This window comes from Brienomyrus brachyistius, chromosome 14, assembly GCF_023856365.1.
Source record: "Brienomyrus brachyistius isolate T26 chromosome 14, BBRACH_0.4, whole genome shotgun sequence".
NCBI lineage: Eukaryota > Metazoa > Chordata > Actinopteri > Osteoglossiformes > Mormyridae > Brienomyrus > Brienomyrus brachyistius.
Genome location: NC_064546.1, coordinates 23149782 through 23168244, shown reverse-complemented (window position 1 = coordinate 23168244; position 18463 = coordinate 23149782). Strand labels below are relative to the sequence as shown.

Here is an 18463-nt window from a genome sequence, read left to right as displayed (position 1 = left end):
CCAAGCTTGCCAGTGCTTTCTTGTGATTGACAGTTAAATGATGGTAAGTCCTGGTTTACGATATGTTTTGTAATTTATGGCTGTATGTTTCTTTTGGGCCCGAGAAAATCTTTATTGCTGGTCTTGCTCTTCTTAGACATCTATGCAGTGAAGCTGAGATGTGCATGTTACTAAAATTGCCAGGAACAGATGACTTCTCAGAACTATTGCTTTCCTGCACTGTCTTCATTATTAAAACATCTGCTTGGCATGAGGAATTCTGCAAGAGAGGTCTGAAGCTGCATTGTGAAGGACGGTGATGCCGCCAGGTTTTACACAAGATGAATCTGTATTTTCAGGAAAAGCGATGCTATGTATTGACACTTATGGTATGTATTGAGGATCACTGACCCCGAAGTCGTTGACAAATGCTGTATATTGAAGAAGAGTGACCTTGAGGTTGTTGGATGATGCTGTATATTGAGGATCAGTGACACCGAGGTTGTTAGCTGATGCTGTATATTGAGGATCAGTCACACCGAGGTTGTTAGCTGATGCTGTATATTGAGGATCAGTGACTCTGAGGTTGTTGGATGATGCTGTATATTGAGGATCAGTGACACCGAGGTTGTTGGATGATGCTGTATATTGAGGATCAGTGACACCGAGGTTGTTGGATGATGCTGTATATTGAGGATCAGTGACACCGAGCTTGTTGGATGATGCTGTATATTGAGGATCAGTGACACCGAGCTTGTTGGATGATGCTGTATATTGAGGATCAGTGACCCCCAAGGTTGCTGCCTGTTGCTATATATTGAGTAAGAGCGACTCGGAAGGTGCTGGCTGGAGTTAGTGTGTGTGATCTGTGACCTTCCGCTTCATCATGAGCTTCCTTCCACCCATATCATTGTTTATTTTCTTAGCTGATGAGCCATGATCTACCGAATGGTCTTGCTATACCTCCCACACTCTCTGGTCCTCCCTCTCTCTCTTTCTCACTACATTCTCATTTCACTTTCAGGAAGAACAGTGCCCTGTTTTGGGACGAATCATAGCAGGTTCGGGCCTGGTGATTAGTACTGTTGAATGAATCCTCTTCGCACTTTATTTTAGCGACGCTTGAGATGTATGAAAGACAAAACTAGCATAAGGACAGAGGGATCATTAATATTAAATTGGCTTAACCAGGAAATTCACCCAGACAAAAATGGCTCTTTCCACAATCCTTTCTTTTTCATTGTCTTCTTCTTTCATCCCCTCTCTTCTCCATCCTTTTATATCCAGGCTGGCCGCTTGCACGTGGTGGTGTGATAAGAACAAGCTTTCAGCAGTACACATGAAACCTCAAGCCTAATTATAGCAATCATTCAAAACTGTTTAAAATAAATAACCGTGCGATGCAAATTAGGTCTTAAACAGACCATTTTCATTTGTCTCACCGTCTCACGAAACTCCCATAGTGACACCACGCGAATCAGACCTAAAATTACAGAGATGGTTAGTTTTAATTGCCACAACTGTGCTCCTTGGGACTGGGCTGATGCAACACGGCGGACATTTAAACCCTGGAAAAACAGTTATCTTGGGACACACCGGTAACTTGCGTCTCCTGGCCCTTGTCATATCCTCATTTTCACTTGTAACTTTGGTCACCCTAATCCCTTCAGCTTCCAGCCATTAGGCAGCAGTGGAGGGTACCGAGATCAGCCGATGTACCGAGATCAGCCGATGTACCGAGATCAGCCGATGTTAAATATGCAGCAAGGGCTGCCGAATCTGCCCAGCGATGTCATGTGTGATGAGGGGTCTTGCGAATTGGCAGTGGGTCCCACGGCTGGGAGGGGTCCGCAACACGCATGTGAAGTGGGGAGCGTTTGGGAAGAGCACGCGTGACGAGACAGACGTGTGCTACTACACGCCATCGGCAGGCCACTCTTTGTGTCTTTACACTTCTAATTATCCACTCCCCAGTCATGGAGGACGACCCATCAATGGTCTCTTTGTGACTATTCCTAGTCTTGACCGTGGTTGAAGGATAGCAACAGTTGTAATGTCGCTACTGATTTAGCAGCAAACTTTTACGTCCGCTGAATGGTACAAATCAGTGCTTGTGTTTTTCTGTGATTTTACAATTAAACGTACTAAACCAGTGTTTTAGCACTTAAAAGGGCCCGTTTCTGCAAGCACATAACATTCCTGTCTGGAAAATCCATAAAAAATGTAAAAAGGTAACTCAATAACACATAATGGGTCAGAAATCCCCGTAGGTGTGGGGCTCATGTTCCGTCACGGTAACATCTGTGCACCGTATGTCACATGACGGCAGTCCTGCACACAGCTGTACCGCTGACCTGGTCACCCTCAGCACGATGGTGTATATAGAGTCTCTGGATCTAGCATCTGTATATGCAGCGTGGAAGAAAAGCAGGTACCTTCGGATCCCGGGTTTGGCACCACCCACCACCCCCGTATGCACTGCCCCCACCCCCCACAACAAGAAGCATGTCACTTCCTTCTTCCTGTCACTTGTCCTCAGTATCTCTCTCCACCATCTCTGCAGTGTGTGAGATGACGGCACGAACAGCCACCATTCCTGGCTGCAAACAACAACCCCCCCCCCTCCTGCTTCACTGGCCCAGGGGGGTGTCCCCACACACGTCAGAGCCCTGGATGCTGATGGAGTCACAGTAAGGGGTTCTGTCTCTGCCCTTAACTTCATGCTATTACATTATTTATTTTTATGGCAGGCTTGTTTTTCCAGACGTACAACTGTTACACGTGTTGTATGGCTATAAATTTTCGCAAAAGCAATTTGGAGCCTCATGAAAGGCTGCCCTCCCAACCTCGGTCCAGAACCCCCCCCCCCCCCCCCCCCCTGTCTGCACCTGTAATCACAAGGCTACCTGCTGTCCGCCAGGGCTGTTATCTTCAGTAGCCAGGTCACTCTCTCATTCGAGTCCCTCCCAGACCTGAAGGGGGCGATCTTCTCCTGACTTAGCACTCAGCGCACCACTTTCACAGTCTGTACCCGGCAGCCTGTAACATCCCTGAAAGAACCAGTCCTCAGAGGTGCTGAAAAACTGTCTATTTACGTAGTAACATGAGGACGTTCATCTTTTCACTGTGAAGAAAACCATTAGGGCTATTGAGTCTGACACCATTAAACACTAATATGTCTTCAGTTTATATTCCTTTAATCCAGGGGTGGCCAATCTTGTGCGCAAATGGCCGGTGTGTATGCGGGTTTGTGGAACAACCTTTAGGTCAGCTGTTCAGACCCAGGTATGAGTAATAATCAGTAATAATCTAATTAGGGAGCTGCAGCAAAAACATGCAGACACAGCGGTCTGATCTAGATAAGATTGTCACCCCTGCTTTAGTCTTTGGCATGAGTAAGCAAACCATGCTCTGTACCTGCACTTCTTGGGCCAAACTAATCGACTTGTAAGCCCCTCCCTGTAGTTCCACACTTGGTTTAGCCCATGGCCTCCCCTCCCCCAGGAGGCATGTGCGTCCGTGCCGCTTCCCGTCTAAGCGCAGAGCTCGCCAAGCTCCTCGCCGTACTTCCTCTGAGGGAGACTCGGGATGTCGGCTTCCCGAGCCCACCCCCCTCCGGGATGCCCCTGGCCGTTAACCCGCACCACGAAAAAGCCCCCCCGCCTCTGTGGGAGTCTGCTTTATTACTTTACGCAACTGTTTAGCTGTATGGCAAGGAAACGAGGGAGAGCACCATAGCAACACAGAAAGGGAGGCCTTATGGAGGGAGGCGAAAAGCGAAACACAACAAAGGGAAATGAATGGAGGCTTTCCTGGCCACCCTTGACACTGGGGTGGGGGGGGCAGGTTAAGCAGGAGCAGGGTTTTTTGGCGGTGAATCTGGTTAGTGTGACGAAGGGGGCCTCTTACAGTTTTCTATTTTTAGCAGCGTGAATTAGAACCATATGGAACAGTTCAACTCACAGTCCCACAGAAGGCACTTTCACCTCCTCGTTGTCCAGCACCCGGTATCCCACAGAAGGCACTTTCACCTCCTCGTTGCCAAGCACCCGGTATCCCACAGAAGGCACTTTCACCTCCTCGTTGCCCAGCACCCGGTATCCCACAGAAGGCACTTTCACCTCCTCGTTGCCCAGCACCCGGTATCCCACAGATGGCACTTTCACCTCCTCATTGCCCAGCACCCCCCCAGCACCCGGTATCCCACAGAAGGCACTTTCACCTCCTCATTGCCCAGCACCCCCCCAGCACCCGGTATCCCACAGAAGGCACTTTCACCTCCCCGTTGTCCAGAACCCCCCAGCACCCGGTATCCCACAGAAGGCACTTTCACCTCCTCGTTGCCCAGCACCCCCCCAGCACCTTCAGGCTGCCTAATAAACAATCAGCCTCCTGATCAGGCTGGGCGGAGGCCCACCTTCAGGCTGCCTAATGAATCCTCCACAGATGGTTAAAGGAATCTGGTTCTCAGATTTGTCTTCCTCCTGTGGGCAGCACTGAAAATATCAAAATTCATACTGCCCCCTGCCAGACTACACGCGTGTCCCCAGCTGGGATTATATACCCCTCCCCCCTGAACAAAACGGAGCACAGCCTAAAATGGTCAATGGGGTGAAAACATGCCTGGAATGAGACCTGATGCTATGTGGCACAGGCATGGAAAAAAGGCTAGGGTGAGACTCTGAGTCTAGATCCTATAACATACTGTCCCCTGAGACTGCTAGCATATGAATCAAAGGAGCTGTCTGGGTATTTCTTTATCTGTGTTGTTACTATTGATCACAGTACAGAGTTTTCTTTTTATTTATTCAGCATATTATTTTACCCAAAACTGGGTCAGACAGTCCCTGGAGTAGCTTGGGCTTAAGAGTGATGCTCAGGGGCCCCATGGTGACATGATGGTGACATGATCACCCTGCCGACACTGATTTGAACTTGCCCCCCCGCCCTGTCACAGGTGGCTCCCGATCACATGTGGCAAAAGGGGAAAACTCACCATCTGAGCATCATTTAATGTGCTCTGGAATAAGTCGCCGGATCGCACGCCGAGCAGACCGTAAGCTGTGTCCGTATGTAGCTCGTGTCCACCCTGATCACTGGAGAAAGCTACAATGCAGGTATGTTGCTTCATATTTGCTCCCTGTTTCCACGGGTTTGCTGATTGAGGGTTAGGTAGTGGCGAATGAAGGCCTTCCCTGTAAATTGTATACTCTGCGCTTATGGGATGTCGTGCGACGCGCGCAGCACAAACCGAAGGACTTCTCATACCTCTAATTGCACACAGGCACCCTGAGCCCTCCGCAAATTCCATTGCTGCTCTATTCCCGCTCTTTGTTCCACCTCCCTGACTTTCGCAGCCTTGGGATTGGCGTCTCCCTCAGCCTGGAGGTCAGTGTAATAAAAGATGTTTCAGAAGAAGCCCAAAAAAAGGGGCACTAGGAATGCAAAGCTGCACAGAGAGACACCAGGTGACCGAATGTTAGTCCGGCACTGCACTAAATCTGGTGTTTCTCAGAGGAGACGTAAACATCTGAGAGCACTCACACAGGGCTATAACATCCCATTTAACACTCCCTGCTTGCTTGTTGAGATATTCGGGCTACGCAGACGTGGCTAATTGCTGCGGCTCGGGTTTGTAACTGCTGGAGGTGAGACAGTGGTGTGGCCTTCTTCTGCATTAAGGTCCTGATTTCCTCTTGGCCTCTTGAGGTTCAGGCTCATTCCATTCCCAATGCTGTCCTGTGCCCGGGTCTGTCTATGATACTGGAATTCCATCTGTCATACTGGGAGGGCACCTTGAGCACTTCTTGGACTATTCGAGATGGTTAAGGCCTAGTTAAAAACATGTCACACGTCAAGCCACCAGGTCGAAAATGTAGCTTGATGTTTTCTGTTTCTTCCCAGGTATGTTGGGTACAGCACCTCCAGGTTCTATGGGTAGCATGACTGCCATTTCTGCTATTCCCTGCATCGTCAAACGCATAAACCGAATACCAAACGTTGCATGTATGCCCTTGCATGGGGCAGTTGCATGCCAACAGCACCTTCTGTAGTCTTCTCAAATATGTCCTGTGTCCTCAATTACATCAAAAAGGATCTCAACAGCGTGCTGAGGAAACCATAGACAACTTGTGGGTGGGGTTTGTCAGGGGTGGCTTTGGCATCAATAAGTCTTTTCCACAATGGGAGGAAGATCAGGGGTCTTGATTTGAGCCAGGGTCTTGAAGCTGTGATGAGCTCAGTGGAGCTAAGCGTGTCTCGGTGAGCTTGATGGGCTTAGAGATCACACAAAAGGACACCATTTCCAGCGTGATGCTCACTGGCTTGGCCACATGGGGCTTTGCAGAGCAGGCCCTTCTCAAAGGCTTTGCCATGTTTCAGAGAACGCCTTTCATGTGCGAGCGACGAAAGCGGTCACAGTCAGGGGAGCGGGACGGCTTTGCGTCCACCGAGCTTGAGAGGTCTATCAAGCTCAACGGCAAATGAAGGCACCGGAGGGACGTCCTGCAGAGACGTTCCATATGGCTCCTGATGAAACCACCTGGATCATCAGATTCCTTCAACACCTTCAAGAAACCCTACAAAACGCACCTGTTCCAGGAACACTTGGCTTACACCATACCATGTTCCTCAAATGCTCTTAGTCTATGTCTTCTGATTTGAATAGCAATTGTTTAGAAGTTGTTCTGTAGCTCCTGCTCCGATGCTTATATCTGGGCGTTCACTGGCGGCTCAGCCTAGCTGCACTTATGCCTAGTTGACTCTTTGATTGCCTTGGACAAAAGCATCTACTGAATAAATATATATATCTAATAAACTGATCACAGCTTGGCTTTCAGCGCTTCCCAGGAATTAGCTGTTCAGTCTCTCTCCATTGCTGTCTCCCTTGGCAAACAGGGAAGTGATTAGACACTGGCTGGATATGTATCCAATTAGGCCTTCTGTTGAAGTCCTGCTTGACGCCTTTTCCCCTCAACCTTCTCCAGCCCTTACGAACCACAGTGAGGAAGCTTCACCGACCTTTCCTCACATCCTGTCCACCAAAGCCTTCTCAGATACACAAGGTGGAGAAAACAGGACACTAAAAGTCTAAAGAGTCTAATTGCAAAGCAACTTATTTTTTTCTGAATTAAGTCCAAAGGGTCAGAGATGAAGAATGTGCAAGATTTCCTGTTCCGCGGCCCGTAACTCCCCAAACATCTCCCAGTTTATGTACTGCGGCGTGTTGCCGGGGCAACCTGGCAGCGAATCAGGGCCCTGCACCAGAGAATCACTGTTCCAGCAGAAAGACGCAAGAAAAGCCTTAAAGAGAAACACACCCATTCTAACAAGAGCAGCACTGTGTCCAGGATCACGCAGTTACAACCCAGGCGTCTGGAGACCCGGTCACATGAAGAGCCAAGAAGGCAGGTATGTGGAAATCACTGCAGCACACAGTTGTGTGGCTGAGTCACCAAGTTCAGAAGGAGCATTTATGGATCATGCCGGATATTTTTTGCCTTTACAACTGCAGACAAAACACTTAATGTGCATTAAGTATATATTGCGAAAGATATTAAAAGATCTTATTGCCATGAGAAAACTGAGGGAAAACAACCTTTCCTTCATAAGAAAAGGAGTGGAAAGGTTCAAGATATAAGTTTGAACATCATATATAATGTGTGTATTATATATAAAATGCACACGATTACAGACAGTGGCTGTGATACCGATATTTCTCTTTGCAGAACAGGCTGGCCGAGACTGACCCCTCTCTCGTCCCGGTGCCAGTGGTCGCTCTGGGTGTGGGAACGCGCCCCACTGCACACATTTGTTAGCAGGTCAACCCAAAACATCACAGGAGACCTGATAGAACGTGACTGATTCGCCTGCCACCCAGCAAAATATCGAGCCGGAAGCTAGGGATGGACAGTCGGGTAGTAACGTCACCAAAGGCATGGCACATGGTAAGGATTTAATCCCACACAAACCAGGACAAGAGGGCTAGGCCTTCTCTTCATCGTCATTCACGACGGTGCAGGAGTAATCATCTTTCTGGCAGGCTGGAGCAAGAAAGAACGAGGGCACCACATGTGGTCCACCCGGTACAGCCACATGTGACAGAAAGTGTAGGTCGGCCGCACTAAAATTATTCTGAACATTAAGCAATATTCCGGTTAATTTTTCCCTCCTGGAGGACCTGTTTGTTTTCTCAGGAGTCTGCATTCATTTCATGGTTGCTAGGACACTGACAGGCAGATTGTCATCTGTGTCTCCTCCTCACTTTACTGTTTGTTTATCCTCAGACATCCTGAGATAAAAGATCTGCCTCTCAATTATTTTCAGGAAAAAACATACTGCTACTGACATAAGCACCCGTGCCTGCCCCTCCGTGTGAACCTCACCGGGGGGGGGGGGGGGACGTAAATGTCAGCGTACCACAAGCGCACCCCGAACCACACACAAGTAAAAATCCAGGCCAATGGTTTTTAAAATCTGAAAAAAAACAAACATGAATAATCGGACCATATCTGCCTTGTGGTGCAAGTGGAGAGACCTGAGGAGACTGAAGAAACCCCACCGCGTGTCTTTGGAAGCAGTTCATCAGAACACTGAAAGCAGGTAAGCCCTTAATGACTGGTATGAGCTGTGAGACAGTTATGCAGAATGAATCTCAATGGTTACATTTTCACATCAGACTACAGCATAGCCATTAATGGTATGTTAATGACATAGTAAAAGTAATTCCCAACACGTACAGTTTTCACCGTGTGTTCAGGTAAATATTTGCAAAACCAGGTGAGATTATCTGATCCGTGCTTCTCCGGGGTTCTGAACCTTCACAACCCAATTTTTACACTCTACTACTGTTTCTGCATCCAGAATTAAAGTTAAACAAAAGGAAACATTTCAAAGGGCAAGATTCAGAAATTCCGGCATAATTGAAAACACCGCAAGTTTACTACAACCATCTTTCCTTTTGTTTTGCTTTTGTACTGTGAGTGTTTGAGACGCGACACAATGTAAGAGTGTCACCGGATTCCCGTAAGATGCCACACCTCATGGCAGGACGTGTAGCTGTCACGGTGAACTGACACGCACCCTCATTGACGTAACCAGAGTTCACCTGGAATATCCCCAAAATTCCCAAGAATGTGAAAGTAAAAGCAAACGACTTCAAAACAGCATGTCGACAGAACATCACATTCCACACAATCCAAGTAAAATCCTACACGGGGTAACATACTGCTTTACTTTTAATTTTACTTTTAACTGCCCATATTTGCCACATTTCCCCATAAAAGTCAACAAAAGAATTAGCAAAAACGCCCCTGCGTCCAAAGGCCAAGATTCTCCCAAACTGCAAATCAGCGCTAACAGCTACACCTATTTCAGATTCAATGTCTGCACCTGAAAGGCAGCAAAATAAACCCGCAGTGCTCCACATGCAGCCCAAACTCTGAAATACTCACAGTCTACGGCTCAAGCTTGCACGCTTCTAGACGGTGATTTATCCGCAGTGCCTCCCTGCTATTTAATCGCCGCGTTGACAGCCCTCGACATCTTCCAGTGTTTTTACACAGTGTTGATGTCGCCGGGTGCTACGAGGGGGCCGTGGGGGGAGACAGAGGACGAATGACCTGGGTGATGGAGACGAAGGGGCAGGAGGCTCAGGAGGAGGGTCTTTGGCCGCCAGCTGCTGCCCAGACCAGCAGGCCGAGGCTGGGAGATCTGGGACCCTGGAAGTCCAAGGAGCACAGCCTGTACAGAAGGGGACCCTGGGGATCGGCGTGTCCAGGCTTGGGCTCTCACGGACAGCTGAGGAATTTTCCCACAATTCAACAAACAAACAGCAGAGCAGCACGAGGCCGTATCATTAGCCCAGTCTGCCACAAGGAGAGCCTGGGACTGGGGGCCCTGGACACAGTCTTTATGTTTTTAGCAGTCCTCGTCACTCCCCCAGCGCCCCCTTCCCCGCAACACAGCTGATCTGAAGACCGTCCTTCAAAGGCAATAACATCACGTTGGTATTTCTAGGATGTTTTCCTTACTCTTCCACCTGAAATACTGCCGGAAGGCTGGGATACGCAAGCGGCTCCATCTCAGCCATGAAGGGGCACAGAGGTTTTTCCAATCAGCCAAGAGGCCCACCAGCGTAACCTAGACAGACCCGATGAGCCTAAATGCATCAGAAAACCGCGCCTGCTTCCTCCAGCTCGCGTTTGAAATGGCAGATGTTATCTCTCTTTAGCTACTGCTTTCTGCAAGCCTTGAGGGCTAAACATCAGGTCAGCAGCCGGGCCAATGGAAGAATCTAACTAGGAGGAAACCGAATGCTATGCCTGTCCTCAGATCAGTCATGCTCACTTACAGGCCCAAGTATGAAGGCATTTGTGATATCAAGGCAACAGTGAAGTCGGGCAATGTGGCTAGACAGCTAACGGAGCCGTTTTGTTTTAAGCAGATCGTGTTGAACACTCCGTGTGAGTCTGAATGCCCCCCAAGGCCAGACCCCGTTGGGGTTTAGACGGGTTCAGGGGAGGTCAAATGACTTCAAGTAAGGCTGATGTCCCAGAGAGACATGCTCACATTAAGCTGACAGAACGCTTAGCTTCCGTGTTACATGGTCAAGACAAACCTGAGGACGACAACGCAGCAACACCTGTTCCCGCCAGATGTGGATCAAAGACAAACAAACTCGACCCCAGAGAGCCTTCGGAGTGCGGTTCCAGTAAAGGAGCCGCTGCAGTCCACTCTTCCATCTCTTCATCTTCTATCTCCAGCACAGGCCAAAGTCTCCACTAGCATGCTCCTTGATGAATGAAACTTTTCTGAAGATTTGACATCAATCTTTGAATGCATAGTAATCTCCAGTTTAACAGAAAAGTAAACAATTCCAGGTCTCTTAAGCTGAAAGCTGCACTATAACATTAAAAAAGAAACCTCTGTCAGGATATTTGGCTGTGTAATGGTTTTGCACATCCAGCTGTTAGGTTAGTGATGCATTAAAGTTAGTTTAAGGGCACAGATGAGGCCAGGTTGGGACCTGGGGACTGGCTGCAGGCCAAAGTCACAGATCAGCTGCCTGGAATCACAGTCGATGCCCATGCTTGGATTCCGGACGACTTCAGATCTCAGCGGTGAGAGGCTTGGGAGGTGACAGTGCCTGGGAAGCATCTTGGAGGCCCCAGGACCGCACAGCTCAGGGCTTCAGCTCCTCCGAGTCTCGCCGGCTCACACTGTTCTCCGCTTCGACTGCATCTGACCATTGCTGTCGCCGGCCACCTCTGTCTCCCACCAGAAACTAGGCAAAGCACTGAAAAGCTATAACTCCGTCTCCAGAAACCATCCATCCATTTTTTGATCTTCCGTTAGTGACAAAACCCACAGGGGCCTTGAGGCCTAAGAACCTGACAGCTGCTACCAGCACCGTAGCCTCTGCCGGAGGAGGCCTCAGTGAAGTGAGAAGGCCGAGGTACGGAATGGAAAGGGAAGCCATGTCCAGGTGGTGTTCCGGGGAACGCCCGAGCTTCCCAGGTCGCCCTGGAGCGGGCCAGGAGCGCAGGGGCAGAGCAGAAGCAAAAGGCTTCCATATGTGGCCCAGTTCCCCAAGTGAAAGGCCCGCTTTGTGCTGGGGGCAGCCGCCACGTAACATTAGTCAGGTAGGGGGCGCCCTCCCCATGGTCTGTTTTGACGGGAGGTAATTGCGCGTGACGCCGAGGGGCCTTGGGGGGGGGGGGGGTGCATGCTAAACAAACCCGTCTTTGAGAAGCTGAAGTGCGGGGGGGTACATAGTGTAAAGGAACCCCCCTCCAGTATGAACCGTACTAAATCGCTCACAAAAATGCTGGAGATGGTTCTCGAGGGCGCTGTAAAAGGTGCAGTAAGTACAGCTCAGATGCCATTATGGCTGCCGCGCCTGTCATCCGCAAAGGTGTCCCGCCTGGGTTACACCTGCTCCGCGTTTGGTACAGCAGGGAGCCACAAGATGCGCATCCTAAAGTCACCCGGGGAGCACAGGAAACCATCACCCCCACTCCTCCGCTGATCTGTTCTTTTCAAGAGTGAATGTGCTGCCCAGTTGGCAGTGTCTGCTGAAAACGAGAGTAAAGGGGGAGACGACTGAGCGCAGCTCGGCCTGGCCGGCCGTGTGGAAAAACCAAATCAAAAAGTGCCAGGCAATATTTCCAGCTCCTCACACGCCCCCAGCCGCCCCCCCCCCCCCCCCCCGAACATGAGGTCGGCATGGAGACAGGATGCAGGGCTAGCTGGTTTTCAGCAGGTTCAGAGGTTGTCGGTGTCTCCTCCTCAGTAGAAATATTTCCACATCTACACTCAGGTTAGGACATGGAGCGAATGCCAGTATATTTTCTGCAGGTTGGGAAGCTAACATCCTCTCACGTTGGGCTGCTCTAACATGCTGCAGCCAATGGCTTTGCCTGCTGCCTGACTCGGGTGCTTCACAGGTTTCCTACAAACTTTCCAGCTACAAGGATACTGCTAGAGCACATGACTCGTAGAGAATCCCTCTCGGCATGTGCTAAAACCTTCTCACCCCCCCCGGCAGGACAGATACTCTGGCCCTGAAGGCTGGCAACATGAGAGTTTTGGAACTTTTTGGAAAATGCTTGAGTGAAGAATAATGAACCAGAACGAGTTGCAGATGCTGAACCCAGTCAAGCCAGCAATGCAGGGTCTTTCGCTTGTGCATTTAAGCCCAGTTCTGCAAACAGTCACCTTTCATGCTTCAGTGGCTCAGGGCCAGGACAGCAGGCCTGTGATACAGCCTCAGTTGAATGATATCTACAGACTGAACCCTCCCAACCCAACAGAACCCTTTCACTGGTGTGTAAAGCTAGAACACCCTACGAACAGCTCGCCATCTCCCATGCCAGTTATTAGTATGAATCGCTCATAATTTTTGTCTTGTATCTTATCTCCCTGTCAGGCCTCCACAGACGTTTCTGCAGGAAGGTCACAAGCTGAACTCAGAAGCTCAGCCAAGAACATGTTTGGGAGCCGACGTTCCGACACGAGCACAAGAAGAGATGTGCCAGTGCTGAGGTATTCCTCCGTCAGGAATCAGTCAGAAGCATCCGATCCACAAGTACCCGCGTTAACAATTGTACAGGACCAAAAGAATCAGATGAACTGTAGCAAGACGCAGAAGCATTTCATGCATTAAGGTGCACATCATGCCTTGACATTTGCTAGGTCCCCTGAGTGTTAGGCACTAATGACATCGTTGTTATGTAGTACCCATACATTGCTGTGCAGTATCCATACATTGTTGTGTAGTACCCATACATTGTTGTGTAGTACCCATACATTGCTGTGCAGTACCCATACATTGTTGTGCAGTACCCATACATTGTTGTGCAGTATCCATACATTGTTGTGTAGTATCCATACATTGTTGTGTAGTACCCATACATTGTTGTGTAGTATCCATACATTGTTGTGTAGTACCCATACATTGTTGTGCAGTACCCATACATTGTTGTGCAGTACCCATACATTGCTGAGTAGTACCCATACAGGCTCAGCCAGCTCCAACTTACAGAAGCTATACCTCTAAACCGGGCCTGGATCGGGACCCGCAGTTAGACCAGCTGGGCAGCGCTGGCTACACCAAACAGCTAGACAGAAGCACGGACATAGAATCGTACAGAAATCATGATCCTTTGCAGTTTGCATAAACAAATGAGCTCCCTGGTATCCATCACCGATGAGTTTGAGGTTTTAAATAATTCATCATTAATACTTCATTCCTCTGATTGGTTAGGAAATGACAGCGGGGGCAGGGCAGCCTGAGTGGGGTTAAAACACAGGGAGGAAAGGCCGAAACACGACATGCGGTAGCAATGTTTATCTGCAGAGCACGATTTTCCTAGATTACAGGGCAGAACTGGCCAAGTCTGGACATTTCCACTCCCTTGAGTTTACAGGGCTCAGATCGACAGAATCCCACCACATGTTTGGCCGAAATTTTGTGCATCTTTCCACATATATACAGCACATCTGTATGTTAACGTGTGCTTGCTTATGTGTGCATGAACACAGGCATGTCTGTGTGCTTGGCGTTACATACGAGTCACGGCTTCCTCTCTCCCATTCTCGGGCAGCCAGGCAGAACAGACGCAAACCTCTCACCTTACTTCTGCACCGCAGGACGGCCTGCCAACCACAACATCTGGCCTGGGGGGCGGGGAACCTGCCTCAGCACCTTCCAGGAACAATGGCCCTCTCTTTCCCCCCTCTAGGGTGGGAGCACAGGCGTTGCCATTAGTGGGCACCGCACAATGGTGCCCACATCCACACACGTCCTCTGTCACCCCACCCACTCCATCTCCACCAAGGCACGCCCAGGTGGCCGTGGGTATAATAACCATAACTGAAACACGGGCTTCTTGCCGAGTTGCTCTTGGCCAGTTGGGTCCCCTTTGTTTTCCTGCCTCCCTGACAGATGTTTAGCACCTTCAGGTTCTGAACTTGATCGTCCATAGCTCCTGTAGGTTTTCTTTTAAACAAGCAAACTAAGAGATTAACAGTTCTGATTTCCAAAGTACACATGAGGAACTCCTTCTCTCTTTCTATCTTTCATTTTGAATCCTCTTCTCTGCACTGTACACTGCAGGCCTTTCCAAGCCTCAGCACTCATTGCTCGACCCGCAGAGCTGTGTGACGACCTGCCCGCTAACATGCTAACTCCCGCTGGTCCCTGGCCAGGTGTGAACGCACAGTCTGGGGAGCACATGGAGAGCACGCGAGCACATGCTGGTCAGAAAAAACGATTAGCTGCCTTTCCCTGGGGTTCCCGACGGGACGTGTGTGAAAGCTTTTCCGGGTGAACAAATTACTACTATTATGTCAGGACATGCAGTTTCCAAATCCCGGTCGGCCAAAGTTCAACAGAGGACGAGGGCTACTAGAGTATCAGTGCTTCTTCATAAACTTGATATTTAAGTGGCATCTATTGAATTTAGCCACTTCAAGGCCAGTGATGCAATCCTTACGGGTAACAGATTCACAATTAGAGTTCACAGGACAAATGAGACCCCCAATCAAAACAGCATTTGATCCAGATAGATATCGGTTTATTTCATTAATATTTTTTTGTTTGAACTTAATGAACGAACCCAAATAACATGAAGTAAGATAGGAAATGTGGTACATACTGAGCTGACACATTATGACCATCACAAAATATATTATTAATTATTGTTATGGTACCACCCAGGACGGGATCAATCGAGTCACCCGCCATACTTTTGGGTCGGAACACGGCGCGCGGCGGCTTTCAAAACGAAACGGCGCCCCCTGTCGGCCTGCGTCTACAGCTTCCCGATTTCATATTTCGGCTGAGGAGCAAAGGAACAGAAACGCGCGACTGAAATAACACGCATACGTCCAGTGTGACCAACACGGCAGTAAATATAACAGACCTCAGGTACGCAATTAAACCAATTTTTCGGAAAAGGACATTCTCTCTAATCCGTGTCAAACGCTCTGAGACATACAGGAATAGATTCAGTCCAACAAAATCAAACGTAATGCCAAAATCACAACTGAGTCACTGGGAATAATGATTTCCAAATTACAGCCACGGTGCACGGAATATATAAAAATGGAAAACAGAAATTGTATTTATCATTACAGCATGTTTCAGGTCAAAACGTCAACTGCGGCGATTTCGTTACATTAGGATAAAAAAATGATCTTACAGCACATGAACGGAGGTCGTTATTTTAAACACGTACTTAAATAACCATGCATACATACCTAAGTACTAGCGTCCATGCATACAAAGTAGCTGCCCCAGCAGCCCGAAAATAATCGCTTAACTGATGCCTCTCTTATGTTGCACATGAATCCAGTTCTCTGAGATGTAAACAAGTAGACGATTGCGGTATACTTGAACTTGAAAACTTAAAAGCTGCCCAAGTGAAAACAATGAAGGAGCAGCGGTAGATTTTAATGTAAAAAAACAGATATTATGTCAAAACGGTAATATAACAGCAACGTATTAAAAGAAAACATTACACGAAGAGGAACAAAACAAATGTCAGTTATCTTAAGACATACTACTTCGCACGTAAGGCGGTTATAGTTTTGATCTCCGGCTGATGGGTTGAAACGAAAGGGGGAAAAACACAACTACATTCCCCCACGCAGACTTGACAGATTTAAGGTAGTAGCGCATCTCCGTTTACTTACCCGCCCGGTGCATTTCATCGGAAAAGGACGCTGTCAGTTAATTCCCTGCCGCCTTCAAAACCCCGTTGCATGCAAAAAAAATCAAAAGCAGGAGAAGCGATGCCCCGAGCCGTGGGTCCCCTGCCTTAGTGCTCATTCAGTCCCCGCACTTGCGAGTGACTGGCGATGGGGCGGGCGGCCGCAGAAGTGACAGCCGGTCACATCCCAGTGCGCCTACCCACCGGCTTCTTAAAGGCGCCGCTCGCCTCTGAGCTCTGGGCTGCGCACATCCGAATCCCCCTCGAAATCTTTCACCCCCCCCCCCCCCATATTACTATTACTGTGGAAATCTGGGCGGTGTATTGACACGGCGGCTTTTGGCAATTGTGGTTAATGGCACATATTACAATCGTGTTTTAATTAGATCCGGGAACATAACAGTCCGCTATGAGTTAACGGGGTGTGGGCTTGTCTGTTTTGCTATATTTGATGCAGGCCTACGTGTCGTTTAGTAAAGTGGAACAATATCCCATATTGCTTCCATTCAGAAAACATAAACGATTGAAAAATTAGGAGGGAAATTTTATATATAGGTACACGTATTTAAAAATGTGGTTAAAATATTTTTTTATTTAAAAAAATATCGCTCAACGAATGTTATAGGATTCTTAACTCTAATCACCGTATAAGTCACATTAAGCAGAAATCTCTGCCAATGTCCACACTGACAATTCAGGCATTAAAACATGTGGATTGATGCTTATGTTTGGGTGGGGATAGCAGAGGCTGTAGCGCAGCATGAGCAGACGGTACCGGTCCACAGGGAAGAGAGCGAGAGGGGCAGCTTGTGGAGAGAATGACGCATGAATGACCTTCTCTGATTCAGCGAGAGCTCATGCCGAAGCGTGATTTTGCACACTGACCATGTCACCCGTGATGACTTGCAGTAACCCTGGGCACGTGCGGAGGTCGGCTCATGTGGGCGGGGCTGGCCCTTGGGCTGCTGCTACTCCTGGTGGCCTGACATCATGACTGACAGTGCTGCTCACGGTAACGTGTGAATCCAGCCAGGCGTGTGCAGGACCTGTCAAAGCAATGCTAGCAGTATCCGGTGAGGGACTCCAGCCCACAGAAGAAAACGCAAACCTCATGCATGGATCACTTCCTTCACACGACAGAGGGACTGAAAATTAATATTCCAGACCACAGTGTGTCAGCGATGAACCATCTGATCCCAGTCCTTAACCTGGATCCTCCTCTCATTCTGGGGCCTCCATTTCCAACCTCCTTGCTTTGACAATCATACTGTTCTGGTTACATTTATAAGTGTTGTGCTAACTTGTTTGAAGTTCAGTTCAGCAGGAGATCTGGACACATTCTCCTTCTTGCCAAACGCACCCAAACCTAATGACGGGCACTGAAATGTCTCAGGTGACCGTTGCCATTCCTCTCTGATCCACGCAATGTCCACAGGCTTTGTGCAGCAGTGCCAGAGTAGCTAGGAAAATGCATAAGGATGTCAGCTGGCAGGAAAACACTTAAGGAATCGGGCCTGTGACTAATAGGTTGTAGGTTTGAGTCCCAATAAGTGCTGTGGTTCTGTCTGGGATCAATCTGCCTGCCTTGTCACCACTGCAGTCCCAAAGCTGGTCCCCTGGAGGTCCTGTTTGAGTTTGTGTCATCTTCTCTGACCCCCCCACCATACAGTGCCCTTTACAAGCCTCTGCTGGCCCCTCCCTCGCTCTCCTCCTGTCTGTTCTGTCCCAGTGTCAGCAGTTTCAGGATGGGGGGGGGGGGCAGTAATCCCAGCCCAAACCCTCTCTAACTTTGCCATGTTCCTTAAATATCCGTCCAGACTAACCTACCGCAAACCTCGGCTCTCCATGCCTGTCTGTGGCAGTTTCTCACCTCATTCTTCTCTGTCATGCCACCTGTCCTCCCCGTCATTCACGGAACCCTGTCAGCCCCCCCCCCCCCCCCACACCCCAACCCCAACTGCCCACGGTCTCTCTCTCTCTCTCTCGCTCTCTCTCTCTTTTTAACTGCATTTATATCTGTCACTTCAGTACCTCTTGTAGTCATTGTGTGACCGGTGTCTCATGCATGGGAGCCTCTGTTGGCCACAAACAGTCATTACACTAATTATCAAATTAGCTCGTTCCTTTATATAGTGGTGTTGAAGCGGCATGTTCTGCTTACCTGGCTAGGTATGATCTTCTGACAGTACTTGCTAGATGCATGTCTGAGGGGGTCTGGGGTCCCCTAGTTGACTTTTGAGTGGGGGCCCTGTGCATCATCGCATGCTGAC

General features: G+C 48.9%; 1 protein-coding gene and 1 long non-coding RNA gene across 4 annotated transcripts in view; one reads left to right on the top strand and one right to left on the bottom strand.

The window, feature by feature from the left end:
• daam2 (dishevelled associated activator of morphogenesis 2) overlaps positions 1-16373 on the bottom strand; it is a 67654-nt gene extending 51281 nt beyond the window's left edge. For 2 of the 3 annotated variants that reach the window (XM_048974437.1, XM_048974439.1), the window contains exon 1: positions 16177-16373. The gene's annotated coding sequence lies outside the window, so the exon portion shown is untranslated. Of the gene's footprint in view, positions 1-9431; positions 9824-16176 lie in introns of those variants that run through there. The other variant, XM_048974438.1, reaches the window with a different exon arrangement.
• On the top strand, positions 2559-13065 carry LOC125707365 (uncharacterized). The gene is made up of 6 exons (XR_007382268.1): positions 2559-2669; positions 4937-5096; positions 5884-7389; positions 7707-7925; positions 8507-8580; positions 12908-13065. It is a non-coding gene; the product is annotated as an uncharacterized LOC125707365 (long non-coding RNA).
• Positions 16374-18463: the final 2090 nt, after the last annotated feature.